The sequence below is a fragment of the Scyliorhinus torazame genome, chromosome 8 (assembly GCF_047496885.1).
Source record: "Scyliorhinus torazame isolate Kashiwa2021f chromosome 8, sScyTor2.1, whole genome shotgun sequence".
In the NCBI taxonomy this organism is placed as follows: Eukaryota; Metazoa; Chordata; class Chondrichthyes; order Carcharhiniformes; family Scyliorhinidae; genus Scyliorhinus; species Scyliorhinus torazame.
Genome location: NC_092714.1, coordinates 16,923,873 through 16,950,853, shown reverse-complemented (window position 1 = coordinate 16,950,853; position 26,981 = coordinate 16,923,873). Strand labels below are relative to the sequence as shown.

Genomic DNA, 26,981 nt, shown 5'->3' with positions numbered 1-26,981 from the left:
TGCAGCAATGTGGTTGACCTCTGAAATGGCCTTCCAACCATTCAATTCAAGGCAAAACATGCGCACACTCACATCCCATGAAAGCATTAAAAGAACATGGTTTCAGGAGAGCTCTCCAGATCCATGTTGTGATGAGGGAAACCAAGCAATTTACACACTCAGCAGTGTGTTAATTGTTATTGTTAAACTACTTGAACTAAAAAGCAATATCACAAGACTTGAGCCAAATAAATACACAGGTACTACTGTGACATTATAGAAATGTTCAGAATACAAGGAGCGAATGTCATGTTACAATTAACCACTAGATGGAGCTAGATGCAATACTATATAAGGCACTGGCTCTCAGACTTCTGGGAGAGGGAGTGAAGGCTGGAGTAGAGTGGATAGGAAAGATCCAGAGAGGATAGAGTACAGTTAGAGTTAGAGTGTTGAGACTAGTGTCAGGAGAGTGTAGATTACTTTTGTTTACTACAGGAGTAAGTGGTTGAGTTAATCTAAGAAGTGTAAATAAACATTAGCTTTGTTAATGAACTTAGCTTCTGTGGCCTTTGTGATCACTACAACATCCATCCTGATAACAGCATCACCAAAAAACACCACAGGTACAACTATGTGGGAGGAGGTTGGTGTGGCTGCGAATGATATACCTCTTTTTCCAATATGAACTTGTCAGTAATGAAATTGCCTAAGGTGCTCCCATACAGCATATTACACCTCACAAAACATCACAAAAAAGCCTTGCTTGGATCAACGGCCATTCTCCTTCTCACTTGTATCCTTAATCTTTTAACTACTCTTTTTATAAGCTCCGCAATTTCGTATGAACTGATTACTCCCCCCCCCCCTGTCCCCGGCTGCACAGCTTAGTCCAAAGGTCAAGAGGGAGAACGTTGGGCGGGATTCTCCCAACGGGAGTCTAAGTGCCACGCCAGAGTGAAAACCGGAGTGTTTCACTTCGACGTCGGAGCCAGTTACCAGCCCCCTATTCTCCCGCCCGGGGGGGCTAGGAACGGCGTCGCGTATTTTACGCGCGCCGGGCATTGGCGCCGCGTATAAAGCGGCGCTACGTAAATGACGTGGCCGGCGTCGCGTAAATGAGGTCACCCGCGCATGCGGGCCAGACCCCATCGGAGGCTCCCCCCTCCCCCGTTGCAGGAAACCCCCTCCCTCCTCCACAGGCTGCCCCCCCCCCCAGCGTTCCCGCGCAGTTCCCGCCGGCAGCGACCAGGTGTGGACGGCGCCGGCGGGAACCTGTCATGTTGGGGCCGCCGCTCGGCCCACCCGGGCCGGAGAATCGCCTTTTGCAAACGGCGAGCGGCCAGGCGTGATTCTCGCGGCGCCGGTTTGTGGTGGGTGGGAGAATCACGTGCGGGTGTCGGGGCGGTGTAGCGCGACTCGCGCGGCACCCCGGCAATTCTCCCACCCGGCATGGGGGTGGGGGGGTGGGGGGGGGGGAGAATTCCGCCCAATGTTTCTCACATCGCAACTGCGGCTAACTTTCAAAAGTGCATCAGCCGCTGCAAAGCACCGTGAGGTGTCCGATGGTCACGCAAAGCGCCGCAAAAATGCCAGCCTTTCTTTTCTTTTAGCCCGTAACTTCAATGCAACCCTCAACTGCTGACGGTGCAACTTTGAAAACAGGCTGCCCCCAAGCTCGGGAGGATGTGGATACACACACACATGTGGCATTATGGGAAATGTTCAGAATGCAAAGGGTTAATGTCATATAATAATTAACCACTCGATGGAGCTAGATGTAGAACTATATAAAGCACTGACTAACAGACTTCTGGGAGAAGGCTGGAGAGGAGAGCAGAGGAGAGGTCTAGGGAGTGTAGAGTACAGTTATAGATGGAGCATAGAGACTAGTGTTAGTAGAGTGTAGATTGCCGATTACTGAGTATTGTTGACTGTAGGAGTAAGTGGTTGAGCTTTAATAACTAGTGTAAATAAATGTTAGCTTTGTTAATATACTTAGCTTCTGTGGTCTTTGTGAACACTACGACATCCATCCTGATAACAAGAATCACAAAGAACACCACAACACACACATCAATCCATCTAGTTTTACACCTCTTCAAGCTCCCCCCACCATGCTGTGTATCTTCTGTGGCCTGACATGTAAGCTCCCCATGTGTGACAGTATTAAAAACGTTAACCACCGAAATTATGTCTGTGATTTCCAGAAGGAAGTGTGATCGACCTGACAATAACTTGTGTAATCTTCGCCCCTTCTGCATTCCCCATAGATGGGATTAGTTCTCTTGTTATGAGATACATGCTATGCGTGAATATATTCTCATTTGTTTGACCAACCTTTATAGCTAGTTTGACTTTAGTCAGTAAATGAAAAGGGAAAGGAATGTAATTTTATCTCTGAATGCTGATGAATAGCATTCTACATTCTGTTGTTTTGGGGAATATTTTAACGTTGGTTCATGTGCCCTGTAACAGGGTGGCTGAATGTGTGGCAGGAACGTGTTGAATAGTCAGCCATTAATAACAGCAACAGTCATACCTAACCTTTATTTGATTATTTGCCTATGGTATGAGCGTATGAAACCCTTTTGAAAACTTTTTGTTCAGCCAGCATTACAAAAATCGATTAACTGCTCATCGATCTCATTGTTGTTTGTGGAACCTTGCGAGGTGCAAGTTGTCGACCAGTGTACCTAAACCTCAAGGACTGCAGCGGTTCAAGAAGGCAACTCACAACCACCTTCTGAAGGGCAACTAGGGATGGGCAATAAATACTGGCCTATCCAGTGACGCCTGTGTTAAAACATTTCAAAAATTATTTGTTATGGATTCAAAATGAGCTTAGCTGTCGGAGGCAGCGGGTGATGATAGACAGCTGCTTTAGTGACTGGAAGCCAGTGTCAAGGGATCTGAGCTGGATCCCCTATTATCTGTAATTTATGTAAATGACATCGATGGTTATGTGGGGCGTAGGATCAGTAAGTTTACAGATGACACAAATATTGGCCGGGTGGTTAACAGTGAGGTTGAGTGTCTTGGATTACAGGAAGATATCGACGGATGGTCAATTGGGCAGGAAAGTGGCAGATGGAATTTAACCCTGAAAGGTGTGAGGTGATACGCTTTGGAAGGAGCAATTTGACAAGGAAGTCTTCAATGAATGGTCTGACACTGGGAAGTTCCGGGGAACAAAGGGACCTTGGGTTGCTTGTCCATGGATCTCTGAAGGCAGAAGGGTAGGTTAACAGTGTGGTGAACAAGGCGTATAGGACACTTGCCTTTATCAATCAAGGCATAGATTACATAGAAACATGCATAGAAACATACATAGAAAATAGAAGCAGAAGGAGGCCATTCAGCCCTTCGAGCCTATTCCGCCAATCATTATGATCACGGTTGATCATCAAGTTCAATACCCTGATCCCTCCTTCCCCTCTATGCCTTGACTTATTTAGCCCCAAGAGCTAGATCTAATTCCTTCTTGAAATTACACAATGTTTTAGCCTCAACTACTTTCTGTGGTAGTGAATTACAAAAGCAGGGAGGTCATGTTGGAGTTGTTTGGAACTTTGGTGAGGCCACAGCTGGAGTACTGTGTGCAGTTCTGATCACCACATTATAGGGAGGATGTGACTGCACTGGAGAGGGTCCAGAATGTTGTCTGGGATGGAACGTTTAAGTTATGAAGAGAGGTTGGATAGGCTTGGGTTGTTTTCGCTGGAGCAGAGAAGACTGAGGGGCGAACTGATCGAGGTGTACAAGATGATGAGGGGCATGGACAGGCTAGATAGGGAGCAGCTGTTCCCCTGGGTTGAAGGGTCAGTTACGAGGGAACACAAGTTCAAGGTGAGGGGCAGGAGTTTTGGGGGGATTTGAGAAAAACCTTTTTACCCAGAGAGTGGTGATGGTCTGGAACGCACTGCCTGGGAGGGTGGTAGAGTTGCCTCACATCCTTTAAAAAGTACCTGGATGAGCACTTGACACATCATAACATTCAAGGCTATGGGCCAAGGGCTGGTAAATGGGATTAGGTAGGCAGGTCTGGTGTTTCTCATGTGTCGGTGGAGATTTGATCAGCTGAAAGGCCTCTTCAGCACTGTATTCCATGATTCTGTGTTGGCGGTGCTGTATTTTGGGGCATCATGAGCAAATAAAAGCACTGTATAAATGCATTTCTCTTTCGATAGAGTATTAAGAGTAATGATTCTCCAGATCATCATAGATCATAGAATTTACAGTGCAGAAGGAGGCCATTCAGCCCATCGAGTCTGCACCGGCTCTTGGAAAGAGCGACCCAAGCTCACACCTCCACCCTATCCCCATAACCCAGTAACCCCACCCAACACGAAGGGCAATTTTGGACATTAAGGGCAATTTAGCATGGCCAATCCACCAAACCTGCACATCTTTGGACTGTGGGAGGAAACCGGAGCACCCGGAGGAAACCCACGCAGACACGGGGAGAACGCGCAGACTCCGCACTGGCAGTGATCCAAGCCGGGAATCAAACCTGGGACCTTGCAGCTGTGAAGCGATTGTGCTAACCACTATGCTACCGTGCTGCCCAGATGCTACACTGAGCCGAGGACCTGTCAGAGAAAGAGAAAGACTTGCATTTGTGTAAAACCTATCACTACCTCAGGACACCCTGACCCTGACCCTTAAAGTCAATGATGTACCTTTTAAAGAGTAATCACCGTCAAAATGGGGGAAGCATAGTAGCCAATTTGCACACAGCCAAATCCCACAAACAGCAATATGAAAGTTACCAGGTGAGCTGCTCGATTGATTTTGGCTGGGGATAAATATTCTCCAGGTCATCCGGGAGAACTCAGAAGCAGTGCATGCTGGGAACACTCAGCAGGCCAGGAGGCCGCTGTGGAGAGAGAAGCAGAGTTCCATGTTTCCAAACGTGTCTTCACAAGATGGGGAAAAAGCCTCTGTTTTTCATTGAGATGGTATGATGGGATCTTTTATCCTGTTTCCAAGTCCTGTAATATTTGCAGCATGCTCATTAAGGCTGCAAAGGTTAATAACGTTGCAAATCATACACAGCAGAGTTTCCGTAAGAGAATCAATCATGTTTCTTCACTCTCTTTTTAGACAATGGCTGTTGCTGGTGTGCATTTCGCTTTGGTTACACCGCATAACTGGCGATTATTCGTGTGTGAGAGATTACCTGCTGCATTGGAATATTGCACCTTGGGTATCACAGCTGAGACCAGCTCTTACTCAATAGCTGTGTCTGATCCATTTCCATCCGACTGTCGGGCTGTATGGTTGTTGGCTTGTGGTACGAGGTGGGGTGTGGGTGGCCTTGCGGCCAGTGGGGTTCAATCGCCCTCTGAGGGAGGGGTTATGGGTGTGTGGGATGGGGGATTGGTGCCGGGGGTGGAGGGGTGGGGGTGGGGGGGGGGGGGGGTGGGGTGGGGGGATATAGGATGGGAGTAGTTCCAGGGGCGTGGGCTGGTTACTCACCTTGGTCGTCCTGAAGGTCTTGTGCAGCTTCATGCCACACTGCTGGCCGATCCTGGCGATGGGGCCCACAGCGCTCACGACCTCTGCCACCTGTGCCCAGGCCCCATTAATGTCCGTGAGTGGTAGCCTCCTTCCCACCCCAGGGAATAAGCTGTCCTGACTCTCCTCCACGTCATCCAGCAGGGGCTGAAGCTCTGCATCGGTGAAATGGAGTGCCGTTCGTCAGGGTGCTCTCTACTTGGATTGTTTTATTGTCAGGAGTACCGAGGTGTAGCGAAAAGTATTGTTCTACGTACAGTCCAGCCAGATCCTTCCATACATGAAAAAAAAACATAGGACATACATAAATACACAATGTAAATACATAGACACAGGCATCGGGTGAAGCATACAGCAGTGCAGTACTACTCGGTAGAGAAGCAGTGTTAAGAGATCAGATCAGTCCATCAGATGGTCGTTTAGGAGTCTGTGTGTTCTCAGACCCCTGACCAATGGAAGTAGTTGGAAGAGTGGGAGGTCTCTTTGATTATGCTGCCCGCTTTCCCAAGGCAGCAGGAGGTGTCGACAGAGTCAATGGATAGGGTGCGTGTTCGCATGATGGACTCGGCTGTGTTCACGACTCTCTGTAGTTTCTTCAGGTCTTGGAACGTATTCTTGGCTGGAATGAGTGTGTGTGGGGAGTGGAGTGCTTATATGTGGCTGCGGCCTGTCAGGCTCTCAAGTCCCCGGCGAGCGAGTAGCCGTTATGCATTGGAATTGCTCTAGTTCAATGCGGCACGCAAGCGCATTCACTGGTCCGAAATTGCTCTGGGACCGGCACCAAATTTTTCAACGTACAACATTCAGTCCCAGCATCAGCGCTTGGGCTCTCAAACGGAGAATTGCACCCCAAATCTTCCAGTTCTTTAGCTGAGTAAGCAACCTACTGTTTTATAGCTCTATCTCTTCTACTCTGACTGCATTAAACAAACCTTTTTAAGGATCACCTTTCAAACTGCCATTTCTTGAAGTGTTCTGGCAATCTGTAAAGTCCAGCATTTTAATTACCTCACCTTTACAACTTCGGTCTTTCCAGAACTAAATATTACCTTTGAATTATTAACATGAGCCATGAACTAGATATTCACAACAATCAGGTTAGCATCTCATGGCCCTCTGGAGTTCTATGAAGGAACAATGCGTAGAACACAATAAGAATGCAACATGGTCTCCAGTCTATAACTAGGAGATGGGATGGTTGGGGGAGGGGTGTGGAGAAGGGGTTTCTGGAAATCTTTGCCTCTAGATTGGCAACATGAGGGAAACTGGTCCTTAGCAACAGCTTGAGTGACAAGGGAACTAGCAAATGGAGGAAACAATTTAGAGCTACTGTCCACAGCAACAGGTAATAATTGTGGGAGGTGGATGACACATCCCCCGAGTCCTTGGAATCAGTTAAGCACATTCACTTATGATAGAATTTAGAGATTGTATAGACACCTTCTCACCTTAATACTTAGGAAATTAACTTGGTCTTCAATGAACAGCTCAGAGACTGCAGATTAACACATCCACTAATTAGATTTATCAACTGCAATTTAAATAATGTAATATCCTGTAATTTGCAACAGTAGTTAATATGCTAATGGCTTGTTCAGTGCATTTTAAAAAGTGTGTAACTATCTCTGCTCAATATTCAAAATAACTTGCCCCAATTCCAACTTCAATTTCCACAAAGATGAATCTAAACATCTCCCTTCAAGGTACCAGTCAGTCCCAGGATGGTGACACACAGGCGGGTGAGATCACAGAGACCAGGTTCCATTATATCTAATGTCCAATAGTTATAACACAGTCTTTTGCCGGCTGGAACCTTTGTCCGAGTCCCATCCGAAAAGGATGAGGTGTCAGTGGGCTACATCACAAATGTAATACACTTCAAAAGTACTTCATTGGTTATTGAACACTCTGGTGTTTGGAGTTCCTGAGAACTGTATGAGTGCTCCTCTCTTCCTTCCTTCCTTCCCTCCCAAAGCAAAGGGATAGTGCATCTGTCACCAGCACCATCTCTTCTTCCTCGATCCAACCTACACCGTTTTGCCAGTGAAACAGCGTATAGCGATACAAGGGGAAGTTTTATTGGGGGCTTGCGATGACAGTGAGAGAACCAGAGAGCAACAAACATAATGGATGCAATTTAACGGGTTCCCGTTGTGGGTGGGTTTAAAGGGGTGTTTCCCAGTGCTTGTACGCTATCAAATAGGACTCTGTTATTTTTTTGGGCTTCGGCGAGTAAGGCCCCACTGAGGCCGTAGCTCCACTGGCCAATGCAGGAAGTGATCGGGGCGCCATCTTTAAATGATGCCCAAGTCCCCCAACTTGACACCCCGAACTTCCCCAAATGTACCTGTTGGGGGGGATCATCGAGCTCCCGCACCCCACCTCCTAAGGGGAGGGCATGCCAGGCCCAGCCCCCAGCACAGGCAAAATGCCAACTTGGCACTGCAGTGCCCCTGCAGTCGGCTGGCACCTGGGTGGCACTGCCACGGTACCAGACTGGCAGTGCCAAGGTGCCCCCCAGGTGGCATCAGCAATGCCAGTGTGCCACCCTGCCCAGAGGCTGACCACCCGGGGGGGGGCCTCTGATCGCCTGGGAGACCTCCCCCTCTCCCCAAGTGCCATTTCACCTGGGCCCCACTTGTGGGAACCAGTGCTAAATGGCGCCTGGCTGGGGTCTCGTTATTGAGGGGATTCGATCCTGGGCGCTGGTTAGATCCGGTGAGTGCATATTCAAGTGTGCCTAACTGCACCCTTAAATATGCAAATTTAAGTTCCTCCCATTGAGGCTGGGATCCAGATTGCGAGGTCTCACGAGATCCCGTTAGATCTTGCGTGGCGTAGCGAGCCGGGGAAATCTCGCAAGGCTTACCAGCCGCATCGCGTCCCAAGTCGGGCGCGGCACGGCAGTTAGATTTTGCCCAATGTCTTTCGTCAGTGCATTGAGCTAATGCTGCAAACGTTCTCAAGAACACAAGAATTAGGAGCAGGAGCAGGGCATTCGGCCCATCGAGCCTTCTTTGTCATTCGGAAAGGTCATGGCTGATCGGATTTGAATCCCAACTCCATCTTCCTGTCTGCCCCTGAAATTTTTGACTCCCTTGTTTATCAAAACCCTTTCTAAATCAGCTTTTAATTTCTACACTGACCCGACCGCCACTGCTCCAAGAGAAAGAGAATCCGAAGGAGAGAAATAAAAATCTCCTCATCTCAGCTTTAAGTGGGTGACCCCTAATTTTAACTGTGTCCCCTATTTCTACATTCCCAGACAAGGGGATATATCTACCTTGACAAATCCCCTCAGGATCTCATACGTTTCAATACTATTGTCTCTCATTTTTTTAAATTCCAACGGGTAAGGGCCAAACCTACTCAAGCTTTCTTCATTTATAACCCATTCATTCCAGGAATCAGTCATGTAAACTTTCTCTGAATTTCTTTCAGTGAAATTATGTCTTTCCTTAAGTTGGGGGACCAAACCAGTATACAGTATTCCAGATGCAGTCTAACAAAGTCCCTGTAAAAATGTGACAACACTTCCCTACATTCTATTCTATTTTGCTGACCACTGCAAAAGGTTTATTAAAAAAATGACTCACCCAGTCAGATAGGAGTCAGACCACAAGCATTCATTTATGCGTACTTCAAATGTAGTTTACACTGCCACGGCTTAATTTACTTTGACTATAAGTTGCGTGATCAAAACTTAATGGACTCTTTATCCACTAGATCGATGATATATCGAAAATGATGTGATCATGCCCATGTTGATTGTAGTCTTCTTGGTGACTGACCAGGTCACTCTTCCCCTTCGACTGCATCAACGTTAGTTGGATTTTTTATGCTTATACATGACCGGCAAAGGGGTAAGGAAGGGCTTCAGTCAATGACCATAAGACGAAAGAGCAGAAGTAGGCCATTCGACCCACCGAGTCTGCTCCGCACATCCACCGTTATACGGCCGTTCTCGAAATGTTACCCCCAGGCACCAACAGCATTCCAAGATTCCTCCGTTGTGTCGCATAGGCTTTTATCCGTAATCCTCGTCTGTTGGTTCAATCTCCTTGGATTTGGTCGATATTTTCACAGTGTGTTCTCACTGGTCTGCAAATAAACTCGGACATTAATTCAACTCGTGCACAGATCATGAGGGCAGCACGGTAGCATAGTGATTAGCACAATTGCTTCACAGCTCCAGGGTCCCAGGTTCGATTCCTGGCTTGGGTCACTGTCTGTGCGGAGTCTGCACGTTCTCCCCGTGTGTGCGTGGGTTTCCTCCGGCTGCTCCGGCTTCCTCCCACAGTCCAAAGATGTGCAGGTTAGGTGGATTGGCCATGCTAAATTGCCCTTAGTCCAAAATTTCCCTTAGTGTTGGGTGAAGTTACTGGGTTATGGGGGTAGGGTGTGCGGTTCGGTAGGGTGCTCTTCCCAAGAGCCGGTGCAGACTCGATGGGCCGAATGGCCTCCTTCTGTACTGTAAATTCTGTGAATGAACAATGAATTGGTCAAGTATCATTCTATTAAGCAGCAAATCATCTCAGACTTACAGAAGGTGTTGAGCAGTGGTCAGGAAAAGAAAAAAAAGGATTTCTCAAAAACCAAGCTAAAGGAGGGATGTGCAATATGGGTGGCACGATAGCACAGTGGGTAGCATTGTTGCTTCATAGCTCCAGGGTCCCAGGTTCGATTCCTGCCTTGGGTCACTGTCTGTGCGGAGTCTGCACATTCTCCCCGTTACTGCAGGGGTTTCCTCCGGGAGTTCCTGTTTCCTCCCACAAGTCCCAAAAGACGTGCTGTTAGATGAATTGGACATTCTGAATTCTCCCTATGTACCCGAACAGGCGCCGGAATGAGGTGACTAGGGGCTTTCCACAGTGACTTCATTACAGTGTTTGTAAGCCTACTTGTGACAATAAAGATTATAAAAATAGATACCTGTATCTGAGGATCAAGATAGCATGGCAAAATGCATCTGTGGAGGCATCACCTACTGTGCATGTTGTTGCACTGCTGATTCTGATTGTCATATCAGCGAAGGAACTCTCGTCCGATAGATCAAAATTTACAATTAGGTGCATCAGGCGTTCACTGTTAAATCAGCCACAGCAAAAATAGGTCTCTTCAAGCACCAAGAGAATCACTGCAGAAAATGAGATAATATTCTGCCTGTCTTCTCCAAAATCGAAGGATGAATGAGTAACCTAGGTAAAGCAAAGAGTGTATCCAGTTATATCCTGACCACCAGAAAGTTCACCCTACTGATTATTATTTCCCCTGGCCTCGATATCTCCTGAGCAACCTTTAAAACTAATCTCCATGATGGAAAATGGGATTCTGCGTGGCCTCACATGATTATCTATCGTTATCTGCGCAATAGGCAGTTTTAAGTTCATTACACTCACAGTCTACCCAGATTTAAGCGAAGCAAATAAGAAAAAAAAATGTCAACATGTATGTCAGTTTGCATTTGGGGATAAAACCCTCCTGCTAAATTTTGACTTGACTATCACATTTCTGAAGGTACACAGGGGGTTAATGGACTGCAGTGCCAATCAGTGGAGCAATTGATAAACCCCTCTGCTATAAAGGGAGCCTCTTAGGTTATTGCTTGTAATCAGGGGGGGGAACTCTGTTCTTTATTCCCCTCTATCACACTTAATGCACATATTTAATTTGCGCCTGTTGCATGTACCTTAATGAAATTGCTTCAATGCACATTCCCACTGTGCCTCTCCTATTTATGGGATTGTATTACGAATGTTAAATTGTATATCCGTTCCCCATGGTGACTTAGAAGAAACTAATTTGAATGGAACAACAGTTAGCTTGTAAAGAAAATTACTTTGATACTTAGGAAAAAAAAACAAAAAGCGCATTGTTCAAAGGATTCAGTTGGGAATGAAACTTAATAAATTCAAGCTCTTAAAAAACCCAGTTGATGTTCCAGTGCATTGTAGATGGAGATTTTTTTTTTCAACCTTGGTCGTTTTGCTAAGTGCATCCTTAATTGTTTCACCAAGATGAATTATTTCTGCCACAATCTTTTGCATTTGATTCTCCTTCTGCCTCCCTTTTTCTCACCACCTTTATATGCACCTCACAAACCTTTACTTAGAAATGTCTCTCAAGGGCAACTTTCAATGCAAATTTCAGTGAGACTGCACCTCTGGACCAATGCTTCTCCCCAGGGTAGTAGAAGCGCTATCCTCCTGATTTTGCAATTGATGTTCCCGTCTGCCGCTGACCAATATTTACCCCTCACCCAGCTACACTCATTACCTAGTCATTATCTGATTGCTATTCGTGACACCTGCTGTGCATCTTGCCGGCACAATGATGGCGATTACACTTTGAAATTTCTCCATTGTCTGTGAAGTGCTTAGGGATACTCTGAGGGTGTTTAGATTTAGATTAATTGTCACGTGTACCAAGGTACAGTGAAAAGTATTGCTCTGTGTACAATCCAGGTAGATCATTCCATGCATATGGGTGGCATAGAACATAGAACATAGAACAGTACAGCTCAGTACAGGCCCTTCGGCCCACAATGTTGTGCCGACCATTTATCCTAATCTAAGATCAACCTAACCTACACCCCTTCAATTTACTGCTGTCCATGTGCCTGTCCAAGATGCGCTCAAAAAGTTCCTAATGACTCTGACTCCACCACATCCGCTGGCAGTGCATTCCACGCACCCACCACTCTCTGTGTAAAGAACCGACCTCTGACACCTCCCCTACACCTTCCTCCAATCACCTTAAAATGATGTCCCTCGTGACAGCCATTTCCGCCCTGGGGAAAAGTGTCTGGCTATCCACTCTATCCATTCCTCTCATCACCTTGTACACCTCTATCAAGTTACCTCTCTTCCTTCTTAGCTTCAGTGAGAAAAGCCTTAGCTCCCTCAACCTTTCTTCATAAGACATGCCCTCCATTCCAGGCAGCATCCTGGTAAATCCCCTGCACCCTCTCCAAAGCATCCACATCCTTCTGTCATGTGAGAGTACTTTTAAGACATGGATGTTTAAGCAATGTACATTTAAGAAAACAGTGATGTCAGAGAGTGGGTGGGGCTGGGTTTTAGATCAGCCATTTTGCAGGTTTTTAGTTTCAGTTTTGAAAAGAACCTGGCTGGTTTTGTTGAGAGCAGCTAAAAAAGGAACCTTGCTGGTTTTGCTGAGAGCAGTTTAAAAGTGCCTGGCTGTTTTGCTGTGAGCTGATTAAAAAGTAGAAAGCCAGGTTTGAGAAAGCAGTTTGGGTGTGTCTGTGGGTTTCCAGAGAGCTGCATGAAGAAAAGCAAGGTGCTGGAGCTGAAATCAACCAAGCTAATATATCTCTGCCATTCTACAGAATATATCCTTTAAGCTGATGTGATACTGTTTTAAGGTGTAAAGTCTCTTGGAAGTTTGAAGGAACATTTTAAGGAAGTATTTACTGTTGCAATATTTTCTGAGTCATCTTTGAAGTAAGGAGTGTTAAGAGATCCAATGTTTATTTAAGATGTTAAGTTGAGTTCATGGAATAAACAGTGTTTTGTGTTTAAAAACCCACGTTTCCATAATTGTAATCCCACACCTAGGGAAAAGCCACGTGCTCGGAAAAGCAACAAATCCATTAAAGGGTGAGGTTAGTTGAACTCCATGATACATTTTGTGGTTCTGAAAACGCCTCGCCCATAACACTTCCTATAATGAGGTGATCTGAACTGAACACAATATTCCAAGTGTGGTCTAATCTGTGTTTTATAAAGCTGCAGCAAAACCTCGAGGCTCTGAAACTCAATCCCCCTGTTGATGAAAGCTACCACACCATACGCCTTCTTAACAACTCTATCAACCTGGGTGGCAACTTTGAGGGATCTATGTACTTGGACCCCAAGATCCCTCTGTTCCTCCACACTTCCAAGAATCCTGTGTTTAACCCTGTACTCAGCATTTAAATTTGACCTTCCAAAATGAATCACTTCACATTTATCTAGGTTGAACTCCATCTGCCACTTCTCAGCCCAGCTCTGCATCCTGTCAATGTCTTGTTGTAACCTGCAACAGCCCTCGACACTATCTACAACTCTACCAATCTTTGTGTCATTGGCAAACTTACTAACCCACCCTTCCACTTCCTCATCCAAGTCATTTATAAAAACCACAAAGAGCAGAGGTCCCACAACAGATCCTTGTGGGACACTAATGGTCACCGACCTCCAGGTGGAATACTTTCCATCCACAAACACTCGCTGTCTTCTTTCGGCCAGCCAATTCTGTATCCAGACTGCCAAATGTCCCTGTATCCCATGCCGCCTAACTTTCTGAATGAGCCTACCATGGGGAACCTGATAAATACCTTACTGAAATCCATATACACCACATCCACTGCCCGACCTTCATCAATGAGTCACGTCACATCCTCAAAGAATTCAATGAGGCTCGTGAGGCATGACGTGCCCCTCACAAAGCCATGCTGACTATCTTTAATGAAACTATGTTTTTCTAAATAATCATAAATCCTGGACGGGATTCTCTGCCGGCGGATTTCTCCATTTTGCCGGCGCCCGGGGGTTTCCCGACGGCATGGGGCTGCTCCAAAATGGGAAACCGCATTGCCCGGCTGGTGTAACGGAGAATCCCGCCGGCGATTCGGGGCAGAAAAGTGGTGTGGCGGGCGGAGAATCCAGCCCCCTATATCTCAGAATCCTTTCCAGTATTTTGCTGACTGGTCTGTAATTCCCAACGATTTCCCTATTCCCTTTCTTGAACAGGGGAACAACAGGGAAGACAACATGGAGGATTGGAGCCTCCCGCCAATCATCCGGTACTACTCCAGTAGAGAGTGAGGATGCAGAGATCATCGCCAATGGTGCAGCAATCTCCTCCCATTGGTAGCACAATGGTTAGCACTGTTGCCAGGGGCCTGGGTTCGATTCCCGGCATGGGCCGCTGTCTGTGCGGAGTCTGCACGTTCTCCCTGTGTCTGTGTGGGTTTCCTCTGGGTGCTCCGGTTTCCTACCACAATCCGGAAAGATGTTAGGTGAATTGGACATTCTGAATTCTCCCTCGATATATCTGAACAAGTGCCGGAATGTGGCGACTAGGGGCTTTTCACAGTAACTTTATTGCAGTATTAATGTAAGCCTACTTGTGACACTAATAAAGATTATTATTGTTAATGAAAAAAACAGGACATACGATTAATACACAATGTAAATACATAAAAATAGACATCGAGTGAAGCACATGGAGTGTAGTGCTACACAATAGAGAATACATGTGGAGAGACCAGTTCAGTCTATAAGAGGGCCATTCAGGAGTCTGGGAACAGCGGGGAAGAAGCTGTTTTTGAATTTGTTAGTGCGTGTTCTCAGACTTTTGTATCTTCTGCCCGATGGAAGAAGTTGGAAGAGAGAATAACCCAGGTGGGAATGTCTTTGATTATGCTGCCTGCTTTCCCAAGGGAGGTGTAGACAGAGTCAATGGAAGGGAAGCAGGTTCCCGTGATGGACTGGGCTGTGTTCACAACTCTCTGTAGTTTCTTACGGTCTTGGGCCAAGCAGTTGCCGTACCAGGCTGTGATGCAGCCAGACAGGATGCTTTCAGTGGTGCAACTGTAAAGAATGGTAAGAGTCAATGTGGAGATGCTGAATTTCCTTAGTTTCCTGAGCAAGTACAGGTGCTGTTTTTTTCTTTCTTGGTTGTAATGTCGACGTGGATGGACCAGCACAAATTGTTGGTGATGTGCACACCTAGGAATTTGAAGCTGGCAACATCTCCACCACGGCACCATTGATGCAGACAAAGGTGTGTTTGATACTTCACTTCCTGAAGTCAATGACCAGCTCCTTAGTTTTGCTGACGTTCAGGGAGAAATTGTTGTCATTGCACCATGCCACGAGGTTCTCTATCTCCCTCTTGTGCTCTGATTCATCATTGTTTGAGATCTGACCCACTATGGGTCAGAAAGGTGCTATATAAATTCCAGACTCAGAAAGGTTCCACTATTATATTCTAGCCAATAACAGTTCGTAAGATATTAAGGCCTCTGCATTCCTAAGTATAATTGGAAGAAATCTTTCCATTTGTTAAAAAGCTAGGCTCAGCCCGAAAAACCCAAGGATAAGATTAATCGAGAATTGGTTAAAATATTAGAAGACCACCAAAGCCATTAATTATTGTGGAGAGGTTTCAATTTCATTGAAGAAATCAATAAGATGGGGAATATATTGTGCCATTCTCCGCAACACTCAAGTGATTTGCAGAGTTTTGCAAATTTGGCGACTCGTTAGACGATACAATTAGAGATCGTTTGGTGTGTGGTTTGAAAAATGAGGCCATTCAGAGAAGATTATTACAGAACAAAATCTAAGTCTGAAGACTGCATTATACATTGCTGTATCCATGGAGATCATGGTTAAGAAGACTTCTCACCTCAGAGCAAGCAGAAAGATTTTTAAAAACTGGCTCCCACCCAGAAGAAGTCTACCCAGCAACAGGTGTGTCATCGCCGTGCACAAATGGCTGGTTTAAGGGCTGGTTTAGCACAGGGCTAAATCGCTGGCTTTGAAAGCAGACCAAGGCAGGCCAGCAGCATGGTTCAATTCCCGTACCAGTCTCCTGGAACAGGCGCTGGAATGTGGCGACTAGGGGCTTTTCACAGTAACTTCATTTGAAGCCTACTTGTGACAATAAGCCATTTTCATTTCATTTCAAATGGTCCATTCACAGGCTGGTTGTTGGAGCGAGGACAGCCAGTGTAAAAATTGCAGCAGTCCTGGCCACACAGCAAGAGTTTGCTGGAGAAAAATAACTTCCCCAGAGAAGAATATTAAAAGGAAGACACAGAACTCATTCAAAGGAGGAAACAAGACAAATTCTACCAAGAAAATTAAAAATGGGGAAAAAAGGAACAATAACCGCAGTGAAGATTTAGCTCTTCATTCTGATGAGGAATTGAAACTTAATAGATTGAATTGCCTGCTTGATGGTTGGTGGATGGGTTTTCAAGTGGCGGGACGTGCGTCCGATGTCTTTTCGCACTTTCACACGCTTCTTGGTCAGCTGCACGCTGCCCGAGAAACCTAAAATTCTGGCCACAGTGAATATTTAAAACCCGGCAGAGATCGCTGCTCACCGCATCCTGCCAAGAAAAAATGGATTATCTCCTCACTATCCCTCCTCTCTGTCTCCTGCCCTTCATCCCCTCCTAACCAGGTCAACAGTTTGACTTCAATTCCGTGAGTTTTGACTTTGGCTGACATCGCCAATGAGCAATTTTGTCAGATGTCTTCTAGGAGTCAATATAAATAACATCCGTATACAACTTTCTGTCCATATCTTTTGTCAGCTCTTCAAAAATTCCATCAAGTACATAGGGCACGGCATTCTTTGAGCTGTGAGAAGCAAGGAGAGAGGTTTCAGAGAAGCAGAGTACTGTCAATAAGGTGAAGAAAAAGGATTCTGATAAGGAGAGAGAGAGAGGCCGACACTTGCCAGACAACAAGACTTATTTCTCTTCTCTTTTTTACATGCTTCAGGAAAAGCTGAGATCGGAATAAAAGATGAACATCAATGGTGAGATGTTTATGTCAGGAATAGGGCTAAACAGTTCACCTCTAGGAAAGGCAGGAAAAGGAAGATATTCTGCAGGATGTTCCAGGGCTTTCAAGTGTATGTGAAATACTTTTATTGCGAAAGTGAAGTTGAGCTGTTATGCAGTTAAGAATACTATTTGATCCCAAGGAACATTGAGGTCCAGTTTTATCATAGTCTCCATAATCACATGATATCTGGCCCCATCTGTACATTCGCTCGGCTGCCTTCCATGTGAGGGACACACAATAGAACAGTCCTACATGTGGCTTTGTGCAAACGCACCACTATCTCAGATTTCAACGCTTTTCAATCATGATCAGATTACGATAACATAATGGCTATGTCATTTCAATAGGAATCGAGTTGGCTGAGACTATTGATACAGTGATGTGTGTTCACATCCCACCATGGGCAGCACGGTGGCAGGGTCCTGGGTTCAATTCCGGCCTTGGGTGACTGTGCGGAGTATACACTTTCTCTCCGTGTCTGCATGGGTTTCCTCCGGATGCTCCGGTTTCCTCCCACAGTCCAAAGGTGAGTAGGTTAGGTGGGATGGCAATGCAAAATTGCTCCTTAGTGTCCAAAGGTGTGCAGGTTAGGTGGGGTTACAGGGATAGGGCCTAAGTAGGGTGCTCTTTCAGAGGGTCAGTGCAGACTCGATGGGCCAAATAGCCTCCTTGTGCACTGTAAAAATTCTAGGATTCTAAGGTTCATGGCAGCACTAAAAACTAAGATGAATAAAATCTAAATCTGGAATTAAAAGCTTGTATTATTAATGGTAAATTGTCATTAAAGTCCTATCTGTTTCACAAACATCCATTGAGGGAGGAAATCGGCTGCCTATACCTACGTCTGCCCTTTATTTGACTTCATAGGCATAGCAATGTTGTAGGCTTTTTTTATTCGTCCTTGAGATGTGGGCATCACTGGCCGGGCGCAACATTTATTGGCCATCCCTGTGGGCATTTAAGAGTCAGCCTCACTGTGGGTCTGGAGTCATGTTTAAGCAGATAACCTTCCTGCCAGGCCATTGGTGAACCAGATGAGTTTTTACGACAATTGACAATGGTGTCATGGACGTCATTAGACTTTTGATTCCAGATTTTTATTGAATTCAAATTCCACCAACTGCCCTGGTGGGATTCGAACCCAGGTCCCCAAAGCATTACCCGGGGTCTCTAGATTACTAGTCCAGTGAAATTATCATTACGCCACTGCCTCTCCTGATCCGCCACTCAGTTGTATCAGAAATATGAATAAGGAGAAAACAGGCCAGAACACTCAGCGTCAAGCTGAGTACAGACTTAACCAGCCCAGCCAATCTTCCAAAGTACTCTTCACTAACATCTGGGGACTTATGCCAACACTGGGAGTGTTGTTTCTTCCCAGCCCCGACATAGGCATACTCATCGGACCATTTCTTTTGAACAATAGGCCGGATCACTCCATCCATGTCCTGTATCGGGACAGATCCACCGGAGGTGGCAGCACAGTGCTTACCATTGGGAGGGAGTGCTGTCAGGAGTCGACTTCATACCCATGAAGTCTCCTGGCATCAGCCCAAACATGAGCAAGGCAGCCTCCTGCTGATTATCAACTATCGCATTCTGTTGACTCGGCTGATGAATCATGTTGAACGCCACTTGGAAGAGGCGCAGAGCGTAGCAAGAGCACAGAATGCACTCTGGGTGGTGGACCTCCGTGTCCATCACCACAAGTGGTTCAGTGGGATCACATGAGCTGGCCGGGTCCAGCTGAGAATAACGGCCTGCCTGAGCTCGGAACAGGCCTTGAGAGAATTAAAATCAGAGAAAAACATTCCTGACCTCATCCTCACCAAGCCATCTGTCCAGGTCAGTGTTCTTTGGAGTGACCATCACACAGTCTTTGAGGAAACACTGAGGACATCCTCCATCATGTTATGTGGGACTACTACATAAATGAGATAGATCTAGACATGGTTAACAGCTTAAAACTGGTCAGTCACGAGGTTCTATTGGGCTGTTAGCAACAGCAGAATCTACAAAGTCTGGCATGTCCCTCACTCGTCCATTACCATCATGCCGGGGACTATACCTGATTTTGTGCAGAATAGAAAAGAGCATGAGTAAGAGTCCTTCCTGTTTATTTCTTTTGTTCCCATTTTTAAAATGTTATTATGTTTGGTCCTGGAACCCATATTTGGAATGTGCTTTTAAGCAGACGAGTGCTTCTCATAGAATCATAGAATTTAATAGAATTTACAGTGCAGAAGGAGGCAATTCGGCCCATCAAGACTGCACCGGCCATTGGAAAGAGCACCCTACCCAAGCCCACACCTCCACCCTCCCCGTAACCGAATAACCCCACCCAACCTTTTTGGACACTAAGGGCAATTTATCATGGCCAATCCACCTGACCTGCACATCTTTGGACTGTGGGAGGAAACCGGAGCACCCGGAGGAAACCCACGCAGACACAGGGAGAATGTGCAGACTCCACACAGACAGTGACCCAAGCCGAGAATTGAACCTGGGACCCTGATGCTGTGAAGCAAATGTGCTACCCACTGTGCTACCATGATGCCCTCATCAGGACTGTGTTTTCCTAGGTTTTGTATCTTGGAGACGAGAAACAGACTCGTTGGCACCAAGTGAATCTTAGGAACCAGTTTTGAAGAAATTTGGCTCGATTGACCAGGTGGGTTGGCCAGGGACAGTGTTTTGCCTGACAACAGTCAGTGACTGGTTCCTGCCAGGTGGGGTTTTTTTTTTCCAGAGAGAACCTGGCAGAAACCTCTAGACCTCGAAGGAAGAGGAGCTGTGTTTTCTCCCCCTTTCTATCTGCTGCCAATTACCTGCTGCCTCTGTGAGTCTGCAGTGAAGATCATTAATAGCTGAAGGAAAAGAAAATACCAACTGAAGGCCTAACCTTGAGAAAGAAACTGACGGGAAAACATCCATCTGAATCACATATCCTTATCCTTTTATTTTATTAATCCCTTTCACTTCTGTGTTATTTGTCTGTGTGTGTGCATGTGTAGAGGGTGGGATGAGTTCGACGTTGGGGGTTGGGATTGGGAATCAGATAATGGATAGCGAGTTGCATTTTTTTGCCTATTTTATTATAATTGCTGTTAATATTAAAGGTTACCTGTGTTTAAATTTTACAAACCTGGTCATTGTAGTCAATTTAACTCAACCAAAGCCATGGGTATTGATATAAAATCTAATTTGACCTGTGTTGCGACTCTGGGTCAAGTGGGGCTGCAACTGACCACGCACGAGCTCAGGGTGTCGTAACACATGTTAGAAACAGTATCAGGCAGAACCGAAAAGTGAGGTGCCAAACTGGTGAATTCAGGCCTGCAAACATGCTACACAGGGGAAGCAGCATTTTATAGAACAAGCTAAGTGATCCCGGATCATACAGAACAGATCAAAGATCTACTACGACCAATTGTGAATGGGGGATGGAAAATTAAACATAATATGGGAAGAACATTCAATTTCTCAATGACCATCTTAAAAATATGAGGATCAAACCGTCGCTGCTTGACATTCAGTGACATTAACCAGCGCTGAATCCTCCATGACCTGTATCCTGCAGGGTTACCATTTACCAGTAACTGAACTGGACCAGCCATATAAATGCTGTTGCTCTAAGCGAAGGTCAGAACTCTGACCTCACCTCCTGACTCCCGACAGCCTGTCCACCATCTACAAGGCACAAGTCAGGGGTGTGATGGGATATTCTCCACTGGCCTCGATGAATGCAGCTCCAACAACACTCAGGAAGCTCAACACCAAGCAGGACAAATAAGGCCGCTTGATTGATACCACCTTCAACATTCATTCCCTCCACCACTGATGCTCAATACTACAAATACACTACAGCAACTCATCAAGGCTCCTTTGACAGTACCTTTCAAACCTGTGCGCTCCAGCACCTAGACGGACAAGGGCAACAGATGCATGAGAATCTCACAACCTGCAATTTCTCCTCCAAACCAGATACCATCCTGATTCGGAACTAGATCACTATTACTGCATTGTCGCTGGGTCAAAATCCTGGAGCTCCCTAACAGCGCGGTGTGTATACCTACAGCACATGAGCTGCAGCGATTCAAGAAGGCAGCTCACCACCACCTTCTCATGGCCAATTAGGGATGGGCAACAAATGCTGGCCTCGCCAGTGGTGCTAACATCCTGTGAACAAATAAATAAACAAAATATCCTTGTATTTACTTTTGACCAGAAACGTGCCTGGAACAGCCATAAAGGTGCTGTGGTTACAAGAACAGGTCGGAGTCTGGAGCGAGTAAATCAGCTGACTCCGAAAAATCATCCACAAGACTTGTCAGGAGCGTGATGGAATACTCTCCACTTTCCAGGATGATCACAACTCCTGCAAATCTAAAGGAGCTCAATACTATCCGGACAAAGCAGTCCACTTGACCAGCACCCCAGCCGTTGCCTTAAACATTCACTCCCTTCAATCGCATTGGCAGCCATATGAATTGCAGAAACTCGCCAAAGCTCCTTCAACAGCACCTCCCAAACCTGCATTCTCTACGGCCTAGAGGAGCAAGGACTTGTTGATGCATGGGAACACCATCAAGCGCAAGTTCCCACCTAAGCCGCTCATTATCCTTGTCGTGTTGGGTATTCTGGTCTACAAACAGGTCAACACGGCTGGAGATGGTGGAACTCTATTTTATTAACAACTCAACTGTAATAACATAGTGTACGCTTGGGTACGTGCATTACCAGCTTATCTGTGGACCCTGTCCTATCACTATTTAGGTGAGGCACTCAGCACATGGTGAATGTCTGAGAGGCAGGCTCTTAGCTCGGTTCTCTGAGCTGGCTGCTGCTGGAATGAGGTGGAATTGTAGTGTCCCCTGTTTTCATAGTGCGTGTGCTCTCACTGGTGATTGGCTGCGATGTTGTGTCTGCTGGTTGGTCCTACTGTATGTCCATCAGTGTGTCAGTGTGTGTGTGATTGCACCATGATATGCTGATGTATATCATGACATCCCCCCTTTTCGCAAAGAATATGTGCCCTCATGAGAATAAATAAAGTGTAGAGTGTGTCTGATCATGTGTGTGCATTATTTACATCAATATGTACATGTGGCTATACTATACACACGGGAAGGTGCCAGGTGCAGAGGAAAACTATGTTACACCAAGAACGAAACAAATGCAATTAACAAACGATGAAAAACTCTTAAAATGTACGGCAGAACAAGTCAGTGAGTCCAGTAGTGCAAGGTTTATAAATCAAGTCTTTGGGGTGGGCGACAAATTCAGGTTGACCGTCAGGGTGGCACACCACTCGTCGTCCGGATCAATGCTGTGCACCGACAGCGGCTGGTGCGCTCGACTCGGGAACAGCTTGTTCTTGTTGATGACAGCAATGCGGAAAGGCTCCTGTCCTCAGTGTCACTGGTCTGTATGATGTCAGGATCGGACTCGGTGAACGTGGGTAGAATTGCCCGATCATTTCTGCGAGGCTGGTTAAACTGTTGCGAGTTGGCAGGCTGGGGTGCTCGACAGCAGGCAGCATAGTGGCCAACCTACCACAGTGTAGGCATTGTCGCGTTTTGGCCGAACATTGCTGCTTATATGGGCGGAGCCACAGTTGCCGCACGTCATGACGTCAGTGCGTTCGTTGCACCACCGCGCATGCGTGGTGCGGTCTTGCATAGTGCGCGCGTTCCTCCATGTCAACGTCCCCTCTTTTGGCGCGTACAAGCGCGGGAGGCCTCGGAAAGCGCACAAAACGGCCGCCCTCCTCCGGGCCGCGGGCCGAGAGGTACTCGATCGTCTGGACCCGCTCCGCCTCGTGGGGCCCCTGCCGCGCCGTGTCAGCCGCCTGGATGTGTGAGTACTGGCTGGTGGCGTTCTCATGCAGGACGCAGGTCTCGATGGCCGTCGCTAGGGTGAGTTGCTTGATTTTAAGGAGCTGCTGGCGCAGGGTGTCCGACATGACCCCGAAAACTATCTGGTCGCGTATCATGGAGTCAGAGATGGGCCCATAGCCGCAGGACTGCGCGAGGATGCAGAGGTGCGTTAAATAAGATTGGAAAGGCTCGTCCTTACCCTGCAGGCGCTGCTGGAACAGGTACCTTTCGAAGCTTTCGTTAACTTCAACGCTGAAGTGTTCATCAAATTTTAGGAGCACCGTCTTGTATTTGGTTTTGTCCTTGCCGTCCGCGAATGTAAGGGAGTTAAAGATGTGGATGGCGTGTTGCCCCGCCGTGGAGAGAAGAAGGGAAATCTTCCTGGTGTCCGATGCATTCTCTCTGTCTGTGGCCTCTAGGAAGAGCTAGAAGCGCTGTTTAAAAAGCTTCCAATTCACCCCGAGATTGCCAGCGATGCGTAGCGGCGGCGGCGGGTTGATGTTCTCCATGCTGCAGGATGGCGGATTGCTGATAAGTTGCAGGTAGCTAGGGGCTAGTATGCGTCCACTCCTGGATCCATGTCGTGTTGGGTGTTCTGGTCTACAAACAGGTTAACACGGCTAGAGATGGTGTAACTCTATTTTATTAACAACTCAACTGTAATAACATACTGTAAGCTTGGGTACGTGCATTACCAGCTTATCTGTGGACCCTGTCCTATCACTATCTGGGTGAGGCACTCAGCACATGGTGAATGTCTGAGAGGCAGGCTGTGAGCTCTGTGCTCTGAGCTGGCTGCTGCTAGAATGAGCGGGAACTCTGGTGTCCCCTGTCCTAATAGTGCGTGTGCTCTCACTGGTGATTGGCTGCGATGTTGTGTCTGCTGGTTGGTCCTACTGTATGTCCATCAGTGTGTCAGTGTGTGTGTGATTGCACCATGATATGCTGATGTATATCATGACAATCCTGACTTGGAACTATATCGTCGTTCCTTCTTTGTTATTGGGTCGAGATTCTCGAACCCCCTCCCGAACAGCACTGTATCAACGCCACATGGGGCAATTAGGGATGGGCAATAAATGCTGGCCTTTCCAGAAATACCCACATCCCATGAAGGGATTAAAAAAAATGCGACATGCCCCTTTAAGAGCGGTTTAATTTTTATTGTGTCAAACAATTACATGAAAGATTAGATTAATACGCATGACTGAAGAGAATGTAGTATTGAATTTCTGACATTGACAGAACTCTGCAATTTTTATTGTTATCCGGGAGAAATTAGGTTCAAATTTGCAAAGCTATTTGTTCATCACTGGCTACTGTTCCATGAAAGAAAGCTGTAATTAGAACCATTGCACGACACCTAGAAGAGAAATGAGAAAGCAGAAAAGGTCATAATTTCCACGGGATGCTGTTCCGGAAAATAAAATAAAAACTTGAGAAATCTGCTACGGTCGATCCGCATTAAGAAATTTTTTATTACATTGCAATCTGTGTTACTTACTGCTCTAATGTTCATGGCTATCCTGAATTATCAAAGAATTGTCCCATATGAACCAGAGTGCGATGGTTCCTGGGTTGCTTACTCTGTGTTTGTTCTTACTGTGCTTTGATCCAAGTGAGGCGTCAATGAAAGCAAAACAGAGGCAAAATACTGTGGGGGTTGTAGATCTGAAATAATTGCAGCACAAAAAAACGCTCAACGGGCCTGGCAGCATCTGCAGAAAGAGGAACAGAGTTGGCGCTTTGAGTCCAATGTGGACTTTTGCCGCATTTGTCACCTGCGATGCCTTTCTTGCTGATGGCTAACGCAGGCTCAAAATTCCACCCGTTGGTCCATGTGACCTGGCAACCCTCGACATGAAGAATTGTAACAGATCTTTCGAAGATAATTCAGGTATAAACTAGGTAACATTCCACAGGAGTGACAGGTAGCGGAGCCAAAAAGAACTGAAAAGGAGGGTTTATGATGCATGTTTAATTCTTCAAGTAAGAACTAGGTCAAATACAAGAGCTTTCTTTGGCAGGTGAAGAGGAAAATAAGACTTGCAAGGAGAAAAATGAAGATAGAATGGCATCGATATAAAAACAACACAAAAACCTTCAACCAGCAGAAATAATAATCAGATAGTAAGAGGTGGATTTGGCCCCATTAGGGAAATGTCTCTTTATTGAGACTGAGTTTGCTGATTGGAGGTGTGGGGCTGCTTCGATTTGATGGAATTTCTGTCGAGTATCCTTGGACTCCAAGAAAGGTTTGTCACTGGTCAATGTTATAAGGTTCACCAAGTGACACCAATGAAGATTTGGGGATCCAGGGAGAAATCAGAGTCATGGGAGGAGTTGCTAATAGTCCTACCATGGCTCAGTTGGTAGCACTCTTGCCTCTGATCCTAAAATCCTGGATTCAAGTCCCACTCCAGAACTGAGAGCACAAAACACCACACTGGCAACTCAGTGTGGTATTAGGAGTGCTACACTTTCATCTTTTGGATGAGCCGTTAACCTGGTCTGTCCTCTCAGGTGGAAGTAAAAGATCTTGGGCAGGATTCTCCGACCCCCCGCCGGGTCAGGGAATCTCTGGCGGCTGGCGTGAATCCCGCCCCCGCCGGTTGCCGAATTCTCCGGCACCGGATATTCGGCGGGGGTGGGAATTGCGCCGCGCCGGTTGGCGGGCCCCCCCGGCGATTCTCCGGCCCGGATGGGTCGAAGTCCCGCTGCTGAAATGCCTGTCCTGCCAGCGAGAATCAAACCACCTCTCTTACCGGCGGGACAAGGCGGCGCGGGCGGGCTCCGGGGTCCTGGGGGGGGCGCGGGACGATCTGGCCCCGGGGGGTGCCCCCACGGTGGCCTGGCCCGCGATCGGGGCCCACTGATCCGCGGGCGGGCCTGTGCCATGGGGGCACTCTTTTCCTTCCGCCTTCGCCATGGTCTCCACTATGGCGGAGGCGGAAGAGACCCCCTCCACTGCGCATGCGCGGGGATGCCGTGAGCGGCCGCTGACGCTCCCGCGCATGCGCAGCACGGCAAAGTCATTTCCGCGCCAGCTGGCAGGGCACCAAAGGCCTTTCCCGCCAGCTGGCGGGGCGGAAATCAGTCCGGCGCGGGCCTAGCCCCTCAAGGTGAGGGCTCGGCCCCTCAAGATGCGGAGATTTCCGCACCTTTGGGGCGGCGCGATGCCGGACTGATTTGCGCCGTTTTTGGCGCCGGTCGGTGGACATCGCGGAGAATGCCGCCCCTGGTTGCAGTAATTAAGAGAAGATTAGGGATCTTGGGCGTCATTCTCCGCAGGCGGGAGTCTCCTTTTTGCCGGCGCCCGGGGGTTTCCCGACGGCGTGGGGCTGCCCCACAATCGGAAACCCCATTGACCGGCCGGTGTAACGGAGCATCCCGCCGGCGGGTCGGGGCAGAAATGTGGCGGGGCGGGATGGAGAATTTCGCTCCTTATCCCTGGTGTTCTGGTCAATATCTAGCACCTCAATCGAAATCGCAAAAACAGATTGGTGCGATCATTAACAAATTGTTGCCTGTGGGAGTTTGCTGCCCCTAAATGGACTAGGTAGTCAAGAAAGCATACAAGATGCTTGCCTTCATTGGACGGCAATGCCCCATGGCAGACTGGTACAAAAGGTGAAGTCACATGGGATCAGAGATGAGATGGTAAGATGGATACAGAACTGGCTTGGTCACAGAATGCAAAGAGTAGCATCGTAGGATATTTTTCCGAATGGAAGGTTGTGAGGCACGGTAGCACAGTGGTTAGCACTGTTGCATCACAGTGCCAAGGTCCCAGGATCGATTCCTGGCTTGGGGCACTGTCTGTGCGGAGTCTGCACATTTTCCCCGTGTCTGTGTGGGTTTCCTCCGTGTGTTCCGCTTTCCTCCCACAAGTCCCGAAAGACGTGCTGTTAGGTAATTTGGACATTCTGAATTCTCCCTCAGTGTACCCGAACAGGCGCTGGAAAGTGGCGACGAGGGGCTTTTCACAGTAACTTCATTGCACTGTTAATGTAAG

General features: G+C 47.1%; 1 protein-coding gene across 4 annotated transcripts in view; it reads left to right on the top strand.

The window, feature by feature from the left end:
* The window catches only part of LOC140427663 (neural cell adhesion molecule 2-like), an 896,208-nt gene that overhangs the window by 283,355 nt on the left and 585,872 nt on the right, over nucleotides 1-26,981 (top strand). The gene's annotated exons all lie outside the window — the stretch shown is intronic.